Raw genomic sequence first — 18,469 nt, forward strand, 5'->3', positions numbered from 1 at the left:
CCCGGCTAGTTTTTTGTATTTTTTAGTAGAGACAGGGTTTCACTGTGTTAGCCAGGATGGTCTCGATCTCCTGACCTCATGATCCGCCCATCTCAGCCTCCCAAAGTGCTGGGATTACAAGCTTGAGCCACTGCGCCCGGCCTCTTTCTTCTAATTTCTTTTTGGTTTCCATCCTGCACATTATTGCTTAGTGTTTATTTCTTCTGCAATGGTTTCATTTAGTTCTGTCTTCCCAACTCTTTGAAGATAGGTACTGTGTTATATCGTTTTTTTTTTTTTTTTTTGAGAGAAGGAGTCGCTTCCTTGTTGAGGCTGGAGTACAGAGGTACAATAATGGCTCACAGCAGCCTTGAATTCCTGAGCTCAGTTGATCTTCCCACCTCAGTAGCTGGGACTACAGGCACGCACCACCACACCCAGCTATTATTATTATTATTATTATTATTATTATTGGAGCGCTGGGGGGGGGGGGTCTCTCTTTGTTGCACAGGCTGGAGTTGAACTCCTGGCCTCAAGCAATCCTCCCACCTCAGCCTCCCAAAGTGCTGGGATTATAGGTGTGAGCCACTGCATCTGGCCTGTTATGTATTTTTCTATGCTCACATGGATTGTAGGAGAATGCTGTGCATAAAGTAGATGTTCCATGAAAACTTCTTGGTTGATAGAATGTTTATAACACACATTGTTTTTATGTTTTCTATCAATTACGTTTAAGCCTAAATCTATTTTTTCGTAACCACTGCTCCAAAACCTAAAATGGTCACATGACTGATATCATGAATAGGCAAAATACTTAAATTGGTCTCGTAAATGTTGGCTTAATATAATCCTTTTTTTTTTTTTTTTTTTTTTTTTTTTGAGACGGAGGCTCACACTGTCGCCTAGGCTGGAGTGCAGTGGCGCGATCTCAGCTCACTACAACCTCTGCTGCCCAGGTTCAAGTGATTCTGCCTCAGCCTCCAAAGTAGCTGGGATTACAGGCACATGCCACCATGCCCGGCAATTTTTTCTTTTTTCTTTTTTGTACTTTTAGTAGAGACTGGGCTTCACCATCTTGACCAGGCTGGTCTTGAACTCCTGACCTAGTGATCCACCTGCCTCGGCCTCCCAAAGTGCTGGGATTACAGGCATGAGCCACTGCGCCCGGCCTTTGCTTAATATAATCTTATACTCGGTTAGATATTGGTCATCAGGCTCCAGTCCCTGCTCCACTACTTACTAGCATTGTGTTTCAAAGTAAGTCAGTCACATAACCCTTAGATTTTGTTTTCTCATCAATAAAGTGAGGTTTATAATGCCTTACCTATCTTACATGATTGGTGTGGGTATCAAATGAGGTAGTATAGTATATACATAAAAGCACTAGACATTTGCCGTCAGAGAGGCCTAGGCTTGAATCCAGGCTCTGCCACTTACTGTATATGTCACCTTTATCAACTTATTTGTTTCTCAGTTTACTCATTTGCAAATATAGGCACAATAATATCTAAATCTCAGTGCTATAAGTGACTTGAGGTTTGTGAGGAGTTTAGCACATTGCTGCAGACATTGACGTCACTCAATAAGTGATATACTGTGAATGAGGTCAAAGTGCCATGAACAGGTGATTATTATTCATTATTAATCTTACCAAAATAGTTTGATGTGAAAGCAAATAGATAACTATTTTCGACACACTGCATCATTGACTCCTTTCCATTAAATTCAAAAAAAGTCTTCGATGGTAAAGTTTGCAAACATATGTAAGAGTGGAACAGTGATTAGAAATGAACTCCCACCTTATACATGAAATTCTTTATTTGACTTTTTAATAATCGCCATTCTGACTGGCATGAGATGGTATCTTATCGTTGTTTTGATTTGCATTTCTCTAATAAGTGATATTGAGCTTTTTTCATATGTTTTGTTGGCCACATAAATGTCTTCTTTTGAGAAGTGTCTGTTCATGTCCTTTGCCCACTTTTTGATGGGATTGTTTGTTTTTTTCTTGTAAATTTCTTTAAGTTCCTTGAAGATTCTGGATATTAGACCTTTGTCAGACGGGTTTAAGTTGCTTATAGATTCTGGATATTAGACCTTCGTCAGATGGGTAGATTGTAAAAATTTTCTCCCATGCTATAGGTTGACTGTTTCCTCTGATGATAGTTTCTTTTCTTTCTTTTTTTTTTTTTTTTTTTTGAGACAGAGTTGCGCTCTGTCTCCCAGGATGGGGTGCAATGGTGCAATCTTGGCTCACTGCAACCTCTGCCCCCCAGGTTCAAGCGATTCTCCTGCCTCAGGCTCCTGAGTAGCTGGGACTACAGGCGTGCACCACTCACGCCCAGCAAATTTTTTGTATTTTTAGTAGAGATGCAGTTTTGCCATGTTGGCCAGGCCGGTCTCAAACACTGCATGTTCTCATTCATAAATGGGAGCTGAAAATTGAGAACACATGGACACAGGGAGGGGAACAACACACTGGTGCCTCTCAGAGGGGTGGAGGGAGGGAGAGCATCACATCAGGACAAATAGCTAATGCATGCAGGGCTTAATACCCACGTGATGGGTTGATAGGTGCAGCAAACCACCATGGTACACGTTTACTTATGTAATAAACCTGCACGTCCTGTGCATGTACCCTGGAACATAATAAAATAAAATGAAATACTGTTGATTTGTTATTTTTTAAAATTGCTTTATTTTACTTGAAATTTTGACAATCAAATGAAATAGCTCTTCTAAATTGCCTGTATGTCTTTTTGGCTTTGAAGAAAGTGGTTAAATTAATTCCAAGAAAAAAAAATGATTTGAAGTGAGAAATTAAACTTTATATTTGTGATCAAGGAAGGATCTTCTATACGACCCTTATTCATCAAGTCATAGAATCATGAAATATATTAGTGGAAAGGGCTATTAAGGACAATCTGCCAAGCCCTTCATTGTATAGGTGCAGAAATTGAGGTCCAGATAGGAGAAATAGTCCAAGTTTACTTAGATAGTTTGTGAAAAACACCAGGGCTCTAATTTCCATCTTTTGATTTTTTTTTTAATGGAGTCTCGCTCTGTCACCCAGGCTGGAGTGCAGTGGCAGGATCTTGGCTCACTGAAACCTGTGCCTCCTGGGTTCAAGTGATTCTCCCACCTCAGCCTCCCAAGTATTTGGGATTACAGGTGCGAGCCACCACCCCTGGCTAATTTTGTATTTTTAATAGAGATGGGATTTCACCACATTGGCCAGGCTGGTCTCGAACTCCTGACCTCTGGTGATCCACCATCCTAAGCTTCCCAGAGTGCTAGGATTACAGGCATGAGCCACCGCGCCCAGCCTTGATTTTTAAGACTGTATTCTTTCCATTGCACTATGTCTCGTCAGGTGGATAGACATCCAAGAAAGACACCATTCTTTCTTCAGGACTGTGTAAGGCAGAAGTGAAAAGATTTAGAAAAAAACTTCAAATTGTGTACTTTGATACTGAACGTATACAGAAAATAACAATTCTTTAGCCAGATCCCATATGTTCATGAGCAGTCACTTGGACCAAACCTATAGGAGAAAATAAAACTGGCATAAATGTATACCACTTGTCATTGACTGACGCCTCTCACATCTTTTGCAACTGAATTATGTGACATGATGTATGGGTCTTATAAAAACAATTATTCCAAATCATTTACATTAGCTGTCGAGTCCTCGTGATAGTGATGGACTAAATGTCTTTAGAGACATGTGCAAGTTAGGCTATGCACAAACTGACCTTGCATGTTTTCTCATTGCAAAAGCAGATATAATAACATCAGCCTCCTGCTTATATTTATATGATAAAGTCATCCAATTAGTATTTTTTCACAAGCATGCTGACTCTATGAGAGCAAAGAGATTGTTGTCCATTTCGTTTACTGCTCTGCTCCATTGCCTAGAAGAACAGGTGGTATTTTCTGAGTCCCAGTTTCATATTTAGATTTCCTTCTTATCTTGACTTAATTCAATAATAGTTAAAATGAGTCTATAATGTAATTATTGCATAAAAATAAGCAAAGTACCCAAGCTGAAACTGTACACTAGAGATTTTCTCATTTTCTCATGAACTTATTGAGCCCTCACAGCAATTAGAGACCTTTCCAGGACTTTCTTAAGACGTAGTACTTTTATGATTTTGTTTTTGTTTTTTTGAAATGGAGTCTCGCTCTGTCACCCAGTCTGGAGTGCAGTGATGCAGTCTCGGCTCACTGCAGGCTCCGCCTCCTGGGTTCACGCCATTCTCCTGCCTCAGCCTCCCAAGTAGCTGGGACTACAGGAGCCCGCCATCACTCCCAGCTAATATTTTGTATTTTTAGTAGAGATGGGGTTTCACCATGTTAGCCAGGATGGTCTCGATCTCCTGACCTTGTGATCTGCCCGCCTTGGCCTCCGAAAGTGCTGGGATTACAGGCATGAGCCACCGTGCCCGGCTACTTTTATGATTCTTAATCAGAAACTCCAATCAATGAGGAAGTGGGTCCAGAGTCTGTCCTGACTCACATTATTCCACGTGTTTTCTCTCTCTTTAAACAGTGAAACTAGTAATGGGAAAAATGTCTAATTGCATATTTTATATAGCACCTTATTATATAAAGCAATGAATTCTAAATGAAGTCAAGTGAATTCTAAACATGAAGCAATAAAGTGTTTAGTAAAACCACGACGAACCCACAGAATGCAAAAGCTATTTATAAATAGGATTTTTGTTTCTTTTCTTTTTTGTGGCACCTGATGTTACAAATGTGATTAATCTCACATAATTCTATCATATTTAAACTAGAAGCATAGAGTAGAACAAAGGGAAGAATACTAAATAAGATAGTGTGGTACTTAGGATGGGAACTGGAAGCTAGCAGTGGGAGGGGAGGTGGAGAGATGGGAGGAGCAGCTTTGCAAGTGGTTCATAAATAATGGCCTGCATCCCATCTGACAACATATAAAAATAAAAGAGAGTAATACAGTTTGTTACTGTTTAGAAATGAAATGAAATTTTAAAACGTTTCAAATGAGCAATGTTCTCCTCACATTAGTACTCTGGGGACTGATAAGGCTTTTTCTTTTGTCTCTTCCGGTTGCCTTGAATGGTGATCAGAAATGCATGATCAGCCAAGTGGCATCAGCTCTAATGCTATCATCATATGCCAGCCAGAGGGAATGTGAAAGGGGAAATGGGATTTGCCACTGCAAATACCATCTCGATTAATAAATATCTGAGACACACCAAGAGAGAACAAAATCTATCTTCCTCTTTTTGCATGCACCATGCCTTTTCAGTTATATTACTTGATAATAAACCCTCTTTTACAGCCTGTTGTGTTTCCACGCAGCTGACAAGCAGATCAAATCTCCCCAAAAGGGTCATGTTAATCACCGTTTCAAACAGCTATCTAAAAAAATGCATTCTAACATGCCTTTGCAAAGGTATAATTCAAATGATTACCTCATGTGTTCCAAAGGGGAATCGGGTGCTGTCCTGTTTCCATAGCACTCAATTTCACAACATTTTGCGAAACTGCTCTCTCTCTGAGATATCTTCCTTCAAGAGTAGCAATATCACAGTCATAACTTTCTAAATTTGGGCCTGCAGTAATGACAGACTTTGAATGAATGCTTTCCTATGGTATGGGAAGGAAGAATAAGTTCAAAAAATTAGACTTTTCTCAGCTTTAAGCTCTAAGCTACACTAAGCTGACTTGTCTTCCTTTTTACCTATGTGAAATGCTTATCCTTTGACTGGAATGGAAGGCCAAAATTCACTCTGCTTTCTGCACTGGCTGTTGTTTGAATATTTTTATAATGATTACTTTTAAAATCATAAAAGAAATAGAGAATATATGTTTTAAGAATATATGTCTTTGTGTACACATTATCCTTACCCATGATAGAATCCTGTCTCAAGGAGGCAAAATGATAGTGAAGAGACATGAGTTCAAATTCAAAGTCTGCCAATAACTAGTTTTGTGATCTATGACTTGTTATTAAACTCTCCAAGTCCAAATTTCCTGATTGGCTACTGAAAAGGTCTCTAGAGACTTCTCCTGCTCTTTAAAACAAAAGGTAGTAAATAACTTCTGGACAAAAAAGAAGGCATTTGTCTTCTACATGTTGAGTTTCTAGATGTACTTTAACTTGAAATTTAAAGATTTTTCATGTTACATGTTTGTTATTCGGGAATTTTAAAATCCAGTTTTATATTCAGTTATTTCAAATGAATTACAATTCAGTTTGATGATCAACTATTTTTTTTTTTTGAGACAGAGTCTCGCTCTGTCTCCCAGGCTGGAGTGCAGTGGCACGATCTCGGCTCACTGCAAGCTCCGCCTCCCGGGTTCACACCATTCTCCTGCCTCAGCCTCCCGAGTAGCTGGGACTACAGGCACCCGCCAGCGCGCCCAGCTAATTTTTTGTATTTTTAGTAGAGATGGGGTTTCACCATGGTCTTGATCTCCTGACCTTGTGATCCGCCCGCCTCGGCCTCCCAAAGTGCTGGGATTACAGGCGTGAGCCACCACGCCCGGCTGATGATCAACTATTTTTAAATTGTCAGGGAAAAGTTCATTTTCTACTCTTTCTTGCCTCATTCTGTCTAAAACACTAAAATTAAAATGAGTAGCAATGGAATCCATTTTTCTGCTCAAAAATTATTGACTTATAAAATTTTTTCTTCACCAGGATATTTTACAATATTTTCTCATTAGGAATTGTATGTATAAAAGAAAAGTTCAACTAACCTATGAAGTAAAGTATTATGATCCTTAAATATTTTGTCTTGTTGTGAAACTCTGTTCTGATAAATCTGTTCTCTCATATCTTATATATTCAACATGGCTGTTCATCTAGTTCTCTGGGAAGTGTCTGAGAACTATATCCAGAAGACCTAACCAGGAAAAGCCAGTAAGTTCCAAGAAAACAAAACAAAAATAACCTCCCAACCATGATCCTGAGCCTAGCCAAAAGCATACAAGTTTCTGAAAGCTTAATCTGTACAAAGATTTTCTTAAGTAAGTAAATGTTGTTGTTGCTATCCTTTCCTTTATGATTTCAGAGTTTTCTGAGGAAATATTCCTTTTTTAAGATGTTGTGGTTATACTCAGTTAATACAGTCTACAGCTCTCTAAATATTCTCTCTTGCATTCCATATCACAGGTCTTCAGAGAGAGAGAGAGAGACACACATATACATATATATATCTTCAGATACATTTATAGGTGTGTGTGTATGTGTGTGTATATATGTATGTGTATATATGTATATGTGTGTGTATATATACTCCTTAACGTAAAGAGCAAAAATATGTCTACGTTACATAATAGGCAAAATATGGCTGGCCTGTATTTTTATTTTTGTGCATGTAAATAGCAGCCGTTACAAAAAGCAACTTAAACTGACCATCTGAGACATCATAAAATGTGTCAGACTGTTAGAAAGCAAAGTGTAGAGTGTATTTACTAGATATGTTTGACCATGAAAGGTTTAGTGAGTTCCAGAATAAAGGAATGCCTCTCATGCAAGTCTTAAACAAGAGCCAATCCAAATACTTTGATTGGAAGTCTGGTATGCGTGTTTATTTTTAACATTTGACTTCAAGTGCCTAAGATGTGGATGAAATATGGAATTGATTTTTTCTTTGACAAACTTTTGTTATTGTGACTTAGGTTGTAGTACTTACTCTTTTACAAGATGCCTATGACTCAATGGTTAGACATGGACTCTCTTAACTTTTAGCAGTTTATTTTTGCATAATATATTATAACTAACCAGTGTTAATTTCCTTGTTCTTCACAATGCATTAAACTTAGAGGCAAACTAGAATCTAGAGTCTTGATCTAGCTAAAAAATAAAAATAAAAAACTAAAAATACATGTTTTAACTGAGGATCCAATAGTGAACAAAATAAACACATTCCCTACTGGTAAAGAAACAGCACATGCAGAAGACCTGTGGCTGGGTCAAACTGATCTGTTATAGACTTTCAGACTCTAATAATATACAGTCATGCATTGTTTAAGAGCAGGAGTACCTTCTGAAAAATGCATCATTAGGCAGTTTTTGTCATTGTGTGAATATCACAGAGTGTCCTTAGGCAAACCTAGATGGTATATGGTGTGACTCCTAGGCTACAAACCTGTACATCATGTTACTGCACTGAATACTGTAGGCAATTGTAACACAATGGTATTTGTGTATCTAAACATTTCTAAACATAAAAAAATGTAATGCATTGTGCTATAACAATATGACAGCTAAGCTATCACTAGACTACAGGAATTTTTCAGCTTCATTATCATCTTATGAAACTACCACCACATATATGGTCCATGTGTGACTGTATTTTGTTGTACCACTTATCAAAGTTGAAACTTTACATTTAGGTGTGTAATTAATTAATGCAGAATGCTATTAAGAGACTTCAATGATATCTTAAGGATTTTAGTCTTCACAGCTAACATCATACTTAACCATGAAAAGCTGAAAGCGGCCGGGTGCAGTGGCTCACGCCTGTAATTCCAGCACTTTTAGAGGCCAAGGTGGGTGGATCACCTGAGGTCAGGAGTTCGAGACCAGCCTGGCAAACATGGTGAAACCCTGTCTCTACTAAAAATACAAAATTAGCCGGGCATGATGGCACATGCCTGTAATCCCAGCTACTTGAAAGGCTAGGCAGGAGAATCACTTGAACTCAGGAGACAGAGGTTCCAGTGAGCCAAGAGCATGCCATTGCACTCCAGCCTGGGCAACAAGAGCAAAACTCCATCAAAAAAAGAAAGAAGGAAAGAAAGGAAGGAAGGGAGGGAGGGAGGGAGTGGAGAAAAAAAGAAGAAGAAGAAGAAGGAGGAGGAGGAAGAGGAGGAGGAGGAGGAGAAGGAGAAGAAGAAGAAGAGGAAGAAAGAAGAAGAGAAAGAAAGAAGAAGAAGAAGAAAGAAGAAAGAAAAAGAAAAGAAAGAAGGAAAGAAAGAAGGAAAGAAGGAAAGAAAGGAAGGAAGGAAGGAAGGAAGGAAGAAAAAAGCTGAAAGCTTTTCTTCTAAGATCAGGAACAAGACAAGGATGCCCAATCTTAATTCTATTCAATATAATATAGGAAGTCCTCACCAGAGCAATTAGGCAAAAAAAAAAAAAAAAAAAAAAGAAAAAGAAAAAGAAAAAGAAAAAGAAAAGGCATCCAAATTGCAAAGCAAAAAGTTCAGTTCTCTTGGTTTGCAGATGATACACCCTTATATACAGAACACCTAAAGACTATTAGAACAAATTTAAAAATTCGGTAAAATTGCTGGATACAAAATCATCGTACAAAAATCAGTAGTGTTTCCATACACTAACAACAAATACCTGAAAAATAAGAAAATAACCCCATTTACAAAAGCATTAAAAAACTTAGAAATACATTTAAGAAACAAGGCAAAATTTCTGTCTACTGACAACTATAAAAATACTGATGAAAGAAATAGAAGAAAAGACAAATATTTCACATATGTGATTCAGAAGAATTAATACTGTTAAAGTGTCCATGGTGCCCAAAGCAACCTACATATTCAATGCAATCTCCAGCAAAATTCAAATAATATTTTTCAAAGAAATAGGAAAAAAAATCCTAAAATTCACATAAAACCACACAAACAAAAAAACCCGAATACCCAAAGCAATTGCAAACAAAAAGAGTAAAGCTAGAGGCATCACACTCCCTGATTCCAAAATATACCAAAAAGCTATTATAATCAAAATAGCATAGTACTGGCATAAAAACAGGTAAATAGACCAAAGGAGTAGAATAGATAGCTCAGAAATCAATCCTCACATTTACAGTCAGTTGATCTTCAACAAAGGTGCCAAGAACACACAATGGGGTAGAGAGAGTCTCTTCGATAAGTGGTGTTGGGAAAGCTGGATATCCACATGCAGAAGAATGAAATTGGACCCTTATATCTCATCACATACAAAAACCAAGTCAAAATGAATTAAAGACATAAAGGTTAAGGTCTGAACCCATAAAACTACTTGAAGAAAACAGAGAAAAAGCTTCTTGATGCTGATTTTAGCATTTTTTTTAATATCACCCAAAAACCATAGACAACAAAAGCAAAAATAGACAAATGGGATTGCATCAAACTAAAAAGCTTCTGTGCAGAAAGGAAACAATCAAAAGAGTAAAGTGGCAACCTACAAACTGGGAGAAAAATTTGCAAACCATATATCTGATAAGGAGTTTATATCCAAAATTTATAGGAAACTTAAAGAATTCAATAGCAAGAAAACAACCAAATTGGAAGTAGGGCAAAGGACCCAAATAGACATTTCTTAAAAGAAGATATAAAAATGGCCACCAGGTATATGAAAAAAATAAAAAACTCAACATAACTAATCACCAAGAAAATGTAAATTAAAACCACAGTGATATATCACTTCACACCTGTTAGGATGGCTTCTATTAAAAATATAAAAGATAAGTATTGGTGAGAATATAGAGAAAAGGGAACCCTTGAACACTTTGATGGGAATGTAAATTAGTAGAGCCATTATGGAGAATAGTATGAAGGCTTCTCAAAAAATTAAAAATAGAACTACAATATGATTCAGCAATTCCACTACTTGGCATATATCTAAAGGAAATTAAACCAGTATGTTGATGGGATATCTGCACTTTTATGCTTATTTCAGCATTATCTACAATAGCCAAGGTATGGAATTAACCTCAATGTCTGTCAACAGATGAATAGATTGAGAAAATGTGAGATTTTATATATATATATATATACACACACACACACACACAAAGCCTTATAAAATAAGAAAATTCTGTCATTTGTGATAACATGGATGAACTTGAAGTATATTATGCTAAGTGAAATAAGCCAGGCAAAGAAAAACCAATATCTTCCAGGGAGTTATAATCTTTTTGCTAGTGGAGGGTGTTGCCTCAATGTTGACGGCAGCTGACTGATCAGGATGCTAGTTGCTGATGGTTGAAACGGCTGTGGCAACTTTTAAAAATAACAATGAGTTCCATGACGACAGAGCCCTCACTGAGCTGGCAGGCCCCTCCATGGATCACCGGCACCAAGGCACTGTCCAGATCATTCATGTACTGCGAGGGAAGGTGCTGGCCATTTCTCCCTGCTTGATAGCCGACCTGATCTGAGTCAAGTGTCACACGTAGTCCCAGTTTGGTCATTCCATCTTCCTTCAGAAGCTTCAGGTGAGGACAGAGAGCAAGGCAAAAAGCCTTGGTAACATGCTCAGTCAATCTACTGTGATCTGCAGGATCACTGAGGCAACTGTGCTGGTCATCATTTTCTAGGAAAAACACCTCTGTCCATCTGATGACTTTTCCATTTGCTTTACATTCTGATCCATGGAATATCTTCACATTTGTTATAGTCTCCATGGACTTCCCATCTATAGGACTTACGACACCCTTGCTAACGTTCTTGTCATCATCCACCCATTGGATGTGGATGTGTTCCTGGGGATCCTCTGCGTCTGCCTTCCCACAGGTGATGCTGAAGTCTTTCATCTCTCGCAGTGCCTACCTCAAGGAATCCATGTTCTCTGCAGTGATCTGGACCATAATGCCATCTTCCATAATACTGGACTTGGCAAGGTATCCAGAAGAGGATTTCAGAGTGCCACTGAACACAAAGAAACTGGCACTAGTCACTTTTCTGGGCTGATTGTGAATACTGATAGCCTGGGTCTGATCATTTCCATCATCATTCTGCACATACACAAGATGAGAATCTGCCTTTTCATTGAAGCAGGCACCTCCTGCCAGGACATGCTCATTGGATTTGTTCATGGCTTTCATCATCTCATTTTATCTGTTGCTGGGAATTTTTATGCCGGTTTTCTAAACTTCCATATCAACCACCAACCTTGAACTACTGACAAGGTATACTGATAATTTCTGAACTCTGCAAGAAGATTCATGATGATATGCCCCATCTCTCCAAATAATGGATTCTGAGATCTGACACTGAATAGTGGGCATGGATAAAATTGATATTCAGCTCCAAGTCTCAACATCAGATGGATAGGAAACCCTTTAGCCCTAGGAGTTTGCCATTTCTGGATAAGAATCCCAAAGAAGTAAGGTGGGGTTGGGAGTACTAGGTCTTGCAATGACTGGTAGGTAGATGTCACATATAAGAATCCACCATGTGTCCGGGTGCGGTGGCTCAAACCTGTAATCCCAGCACTTTGGGAGGCCAAGGCGGGCGGATCACAAGATCAGGAGATCGAGACCATCCTGGCTAACACAGTGAAACCCCGTCTCTACTAAAAATAAAAAAAAAATAAAAAAAAATTAGCCGGGCATGGTGGCAGGTGCCTATAGTCCCAGCTACTCAGGAGGTTGGGGCAGGAGAATAGCATGAACCTGGGAGGCGGACCTTGCAGTGAGCCGAGATCACGCCATTGCACTCCAACCTGGGTGACAGAACAAGACCCCATCTCAAAAAAAAAAAAAGAAAAGAAAAGAATCCACCATGTTTTTTACTTCCAAGGAAACATTGACTAAAGGAGTGTCCCAAGTTGCCCACCACATTCCCTGCCAGAGCATCCCGATAAAGTTACACAAAGTGATTAAAGATATCCTTTGGCAAACACTTTCCATCCGGTAGACACTGTAGAAGAATGACTATCTCAGACTGACCCACTGCATGCATTCCCTTGGTTGTAAAACACCAGCACTTCCTGTTCATATAATTTACAATTTTAAGCATTGACAACAAATTTGCATTTAAAACAAATACAAGTGGGTCAGGGCCACCATCCTCCAACTGCTGCATTACTGAAATAAATCTGTGATGGTTTCTCTTCCACAGTATAGTCTCCTTTTACACCAGTGGAGATGAGAATAGGAAGAAGGCCATCTTCAGGAATAAGGCTCATTGCACTTCCAGCAGGACTTCTGACCTGAGTTATACTGCCAGAGAATAGAGGAATATCCGTCTCTGCTGGTAGAGGACTGGTAGTTACTGGCTTGACTGGGTCGTGTGACACAGCTAGGGTTCCTGCAGAGGAAGTTCCATTCATTGTTAATTTGGCTGCATCAGCAACATCTCTTTTGCTATTTCCACCACATCTCAAGTTACTTCGTCCACTGACTTCTTGACCCTCTCAGTCAACCATAGTGATTGGAATCAGTACTTCAAAACTCCAGTTAATGTAATATTTTAACTTCCTCCCATGAATCACAGATTTATTTACTTAACGGCATCTAGAATGGTGAATAAGGAAAACCAGAGGTTTTTCTTTTACTTTACCCAGATTCATCACAGGAATCACACTCTATACTAGCTACATATAGCCTTATAAAATATATTTCTTAAGACTTGAAAGTCAAAATATCCCCTTGATCCATGGGCTACAGAATGGATGTTGTGTTAGCAGGCAGTAAAACAATATTCATCTTCTTGTACATCTCTACCAGAGCTCTTGGGTGTATTGTCAATGAACAACAACAATATTTTGAAAGGAATCTTGTTTTTTCTGAGCAGTAGGTCTCAACAGTGGACTTAAAATAATCAGTAAACCATGCTGTAAACAAATGTGCTGTCATCCATGCTTTATTGTTCCATTTATACAGTACAGGTAGAGTTGATTTAATGTGATTCTTAAGGGCTCCAGAATTTTTGAAATGGTAAATGAGCATTGGCTTCAACTTAAAGTCACCAGTTGCATTAGTTTCTAACAAAAGAGTCAGCCTGTCCTTTGAAACCAGGCATTGACTTCTACTGTCTAGTTATGAAAGACTTAGATGATATCTTTCTATATAAGGCTGTTCCATCTATATTGAAAATCTGTTGTTTAGTGTAGTCACCTTCCTCAGTTTTCTTAGATAGATCTTCTGGATAACTTGCTCCAGCTTCTACATCAGCATTTGTTGCTTGCTTTGTACTTTTATGTTATGGACATGGCTTATTTCCTTAAACTTCATGAAGCAACGTCTGTTAACTTCCATCTTTTCTTCTGCAGCTTCCTCACTTCTCTCAGACTTCATAGAATTGAAGAGAGTTAGGGCCTCGGCCTGGATTAGGTTTTAGGTTAAGGGAGTGTTGTGGCTGGTTTCATCTTCTATCCAGACCACTAAAACTTTCTTTATGTCAACAATAAGGCTGTTTTGCTTTCTTATTATTTGTGCATTCATGGGAGTAGCACTTTTAATTTCCTTCAAGAACTTTTACTTTGCATCCACAATTTGGCTAATGCAAGAAGCCTAGCTTTTGACCTATATTGGCTTTCAACATGCCTTCCTCACTAAGCTTAATCATTTTTAGATTTTGACTTAAAGTGAGAGACTTGAGACTCTTCCCTTTAACTTGAACACTTCAAGGCAATTGTAAGGTCATTAATTGGGCTAATTTCAATATTGTTCTGTCTCAGGAAATACGGAGTCCCTGAGGAGATGGATAGAGAGGAGAGAATGGCCAGTTGGTGGAGCAGTCAGAACACCTACAACATTTATTGGTTAAGTTTGTTGTCCCATATGGGCACTGTTTATGGTGCCCCAAAACAATTAAAATAGTAACATCTAAGATCACTGACCACAGATCTTCATAACAGATATAACAGTAATAAAAAGGTATGAAGTGTTGTTATAATTTTTTTTCTTTTTTTGAGATGGAGTCTCACTCTGTCACCCAGGCTGGAGTGCAGCAGTGTGATCTCGGCTCACTGAAGCCTCCACCTCCCGAGTTCAAGTGATTCTCCTGCCTCAGTCTCCCAAGTAGCTGGGATTACAGGTGCTTCCCACCATGCCTGGCTAATTTTTGTATTTTTAGTAGAGATGGGGTTTTACCATGTTGGCCAGGCTAGTCCCGAACTCCTGACCTTAAGTGATCTACCCGCCACAGCCTTCCAAAGTGCTGGAATTACAGGCATGAGCCACTGCACCTGGTCTGTTGTGATAGTTACCAAAATGTAACACAGAGACATGAAGTAAGCACATGCTGTAGGAAAAATATTGCTGATAGACTTGCTCGATGCAGGATTTCCACAAAACTTCAACTTATTTTAAAAAATGCAAAATCTACAAAATGAAATGAAGCAAATAAAATGAGGTATGACTATACTAAAAACCATTGAACTGTACAACTTAAATGGCTGTGTTTTATAATACCTGAATTAAATCTCAGTAAAGCTGTTACCAAAGAAAGTCTACTGCAATAGCTTGACTGAGTTGCTACTAATAAAGATGGAGATAAGTGGATGAATTTGAGAGGTATTTTCAAGGTAAAATCAACAGGACATGTTGATGAATTTGATGTGGAAGTTGAGAGGAAGGAAAGTACTGAAGATGACTCAAATTCCTGCTTACACAACTGTAAGTAGCTGTTTTGGTACTCTGATACAAAACACGAGGAGGAGCAAGTCTGAGAGAAGAAATCTAAGTTCACACTCAGGCCAGTTCAATTTCAGATGCCCTTGAGATATCTCAGTGGAGATGTTGAGTTGGACATAAGGGTTTAAGGTTCATGGGAGAAACCTAGGTTAGAGATATAAATCTTTATTTATGCTCCAGAGACACACTGAGCATAAAGATATTGTAAGCCATGGGAATAGATTAAATCATTCAGAGAAAGAGTATGGAGTGGGATGGTAAAAATATCTAGAATAGTGCCCTGGTGAACTTCAATGCTTAATAACCAAGTAAAGGAGGATAAATCTGCAAAGGAGCAATACAAAAGTGGATAAATAAAACAAGGGGACTGCAGTTTCATAAAAGGCAAGGGCAAAATGTACTTCAAGAAGGAAGGGAAGATTGTCTGTATCAAATGCTACTGAGGGATTGAATAAGATAAGGACTGAAAATTATTTGTTAGACTTAGTGACTTTATGGTCATTGGTGACCTTAGTGAGAACTATTTTAGCAGAGTGGTGTGGGTGGAAGTTTCAAGGACCATACAGTCAAAAGATTCACTATTGTATTAGGGCTGGGGGAGCTGGGGAAAGAAATTATCCATAAATGTGTAGGAAGAACATGCTACTGTGATAAATATCAATGATTATTGACATAGGTTTATTGAATTTCATATGCAGGTTCTTCATGTCAAAACATCATATTTGTATGCTTTCATAGGATTATCATGTTAGAAATGCTATGCTATGAAATAGCCCACAACCTGCCTTGGAGGTCTTTATAGACCACTCATGTGTTTCAAGCATCTGTGTTTAAGAAATCTATGCATCAAAATAACTGCTAGAAAAAAAGAAATTAAACTTAGTTATAGAAGCCCGAGGAAAAAAGTTACTTCTTTTCATTGGGCCTCAGAGTATTCCAATTTAAAATGATAAAGGTGGACTAGTCCACTTTCAGCTCTCCCATGGTATCAGCATTATCTACGGTCATTCAACTTGTAAATAAGCACCTCTATACCCTCTGTGTTTTCACAGAACACCTCTTTCCTGCCCAAATGAAGAAGACTTGGCTCTTTACAAAGACAATGAGCCTCACCATGCAGCTCTCTCCAATTAAAGCTGCTTGAGCTCTAAACAACAAATTCTGGGATGGATAGGGTCAGGTAGCATAGGGAACCAGCACCGTCCTGCCTTCCCATTGCCCTTACCAGGCCATTGCTCCAGCTTCATGAAAAGCCTCACTGCCCATGAATTTCACACCATCTGCAGATGCCATCTTTTACTCCTTCCCAGGATGATCATCTACCTCTCTTTTGGACATTTTCCTTCATTCACTGAGGAAAATGTGGTATCTGGCTTACTGGCATCTTCTCTACCTCAATTCCTGGCGCTATTGTCCAGTTGGAAGAGCCATTTCACATCCTATACTCACATTCCTTCACCTGCACAGTTCTCAGGGTCACATCCTGGATATCGCCACCTTCCAAAATGGCTTTACCTTGAAGTCATAGATTCATATATTCAATTTTCTGACCAAGACTGCCCATCTTTCAGGCTAGGCCTTCTCCTTGGTCAAGTCTTTTCTCCAGGTTTCAATGCATTCTGTTCATGACTCTACCTTATTACTTACTAGATCATATTGAAAGTCTGTTAATATATCTGTTTCCCATGAGTACCTGGAGAGAAGAAACTGTTTCAGTCACCCTGTAGGCCTAGTATCTGGCACGTGGTAAGCACTCAAATCTGAATAGATGTTTCTGAGTGACGTTTATATTCAAAGCACTGTGCTTGGTATTTGAGATCTACCCAAAGCTGAGTGAAAATAGGTTTTGACTGCAAGAAGCTTAGAGACCAATAGAAGATGCAAGATAAATGAATTCAAAACAAAATTTCAAGGTGGAAAGCGAGAGGGGCCTCAAGAACTATAAAAATAAAATTCTATAAGATTGCTAATGCAAGAAAGGCGCGGATGGAGAGACACAAAAGATACTGCTTCTGTGAGGGGATCAGAGGCACTTCACAGAGGATGTGACATCTGAGCTAATTTGGAAGAATGGGTTGGGATTTGGATATATGTAATTCTAGGAAAAGAGAACAGCATGAGGAAAGACACTAAGTTACAAAAGCACAAGGTGTATCTGAGGATCAACTGATTTAATTGGAGCAAACGGTATGTGAGGAGAAAATGAAAACAACTAAGTTAACCTAATTTTAGAACAACTTATCCGCCCATTTTGATGTTATTTTGGCAGTTGGTAGCCATAGGTACAGTTTCTTGGTGTCTGATTTATCAATTAACCCTTAAGCCACATACGTTTCTTCAAAAGAATATTTCAAGGATCAAAAAGGCTCTTACAAAGGCTTTTCATCCAAGATGATATTTATTATTCCTACCTAAGCTTACCTTCTTTTTTATAAACATGGTCATTGTTTCCTATAACAACGTGATAAACAGGTTTGTTTATTTTGTAAAGGAAGGTAAGGCCAAACAACAAAGATGGGAATCATTTTCAATTCTTTAAATACTTTAGATGATATTTTATTTCTATGAACATATTTTCCTGTTATTGTAAATTTATACTAAGTAAATAATGATGGCATTAACTGGCATTCTTGGTGTGCTTTTGATCATCTTTCTCAAAAAGCAACTGCCAAGAGAATTTTCTAACAGACATCACTTAACCACTAAGTGGCTGCAAGTGTTAAAGGCAATTAAGCAATCATTATTTAAGAAACACAATGAAAATTACCTAGTTTCTCTACTAAAGAACTTAAAGCGTATTACACACACACATACACTCATACCACAGAGTCCTTGGATGTATTATTTTACCGTACATTTTAAAAACTGGACCAGGTCTTCATCCTCAGAGGTATTGATTCTAATCTTATTAAGAGCCCTCAGGTCAGGGATTCACTTCAGAATTCTGGCTCTGCCCCTTATTATATGTGTGGCCTTGGGCAAGTTACATAACCACTCTGAGTCTCTCAGTTTCCACATTAGTAACAAGTAGATAATTTCACCTCCTTCATAAGGGTTTTGTGAGAATTAAATTAGACAATGCGTGCAGAGTGTTTAAGCACAATGCCTGACATATAAAACCTGCTCAATAATTG

The 18,469-nt window shown here is 38.5% G+C and overlaps 1 pseudogene; it reads right to left on the bottom strand.

The window, feature by feature from the left end:
* Positions 1-3,479: 3,479 nt before the first annotated feature.
* The window catches only part of LOC111536238, a 72,958-nt pseudogene continuing 57,968 nt past the window's right edge, over positions 3,480-18,469 (bottom strand).

Source organism: Piliocolobus tephrosceles, chromosome 12 (genome assembly GCF_002776525.5).
Source record: "Piliocolobus tephrosceles isolate RC106 chromosome 12, ASM277652v3, whole genome shotgun sequence".
Classification (NCBI taxonomy): domain Eukaryota; kingdom Metazoa; phylum Chordata; class Mammalia; order Primates; family Cercopithecidae; genus Piliocolobus; species Piliocolobus tephrosceles.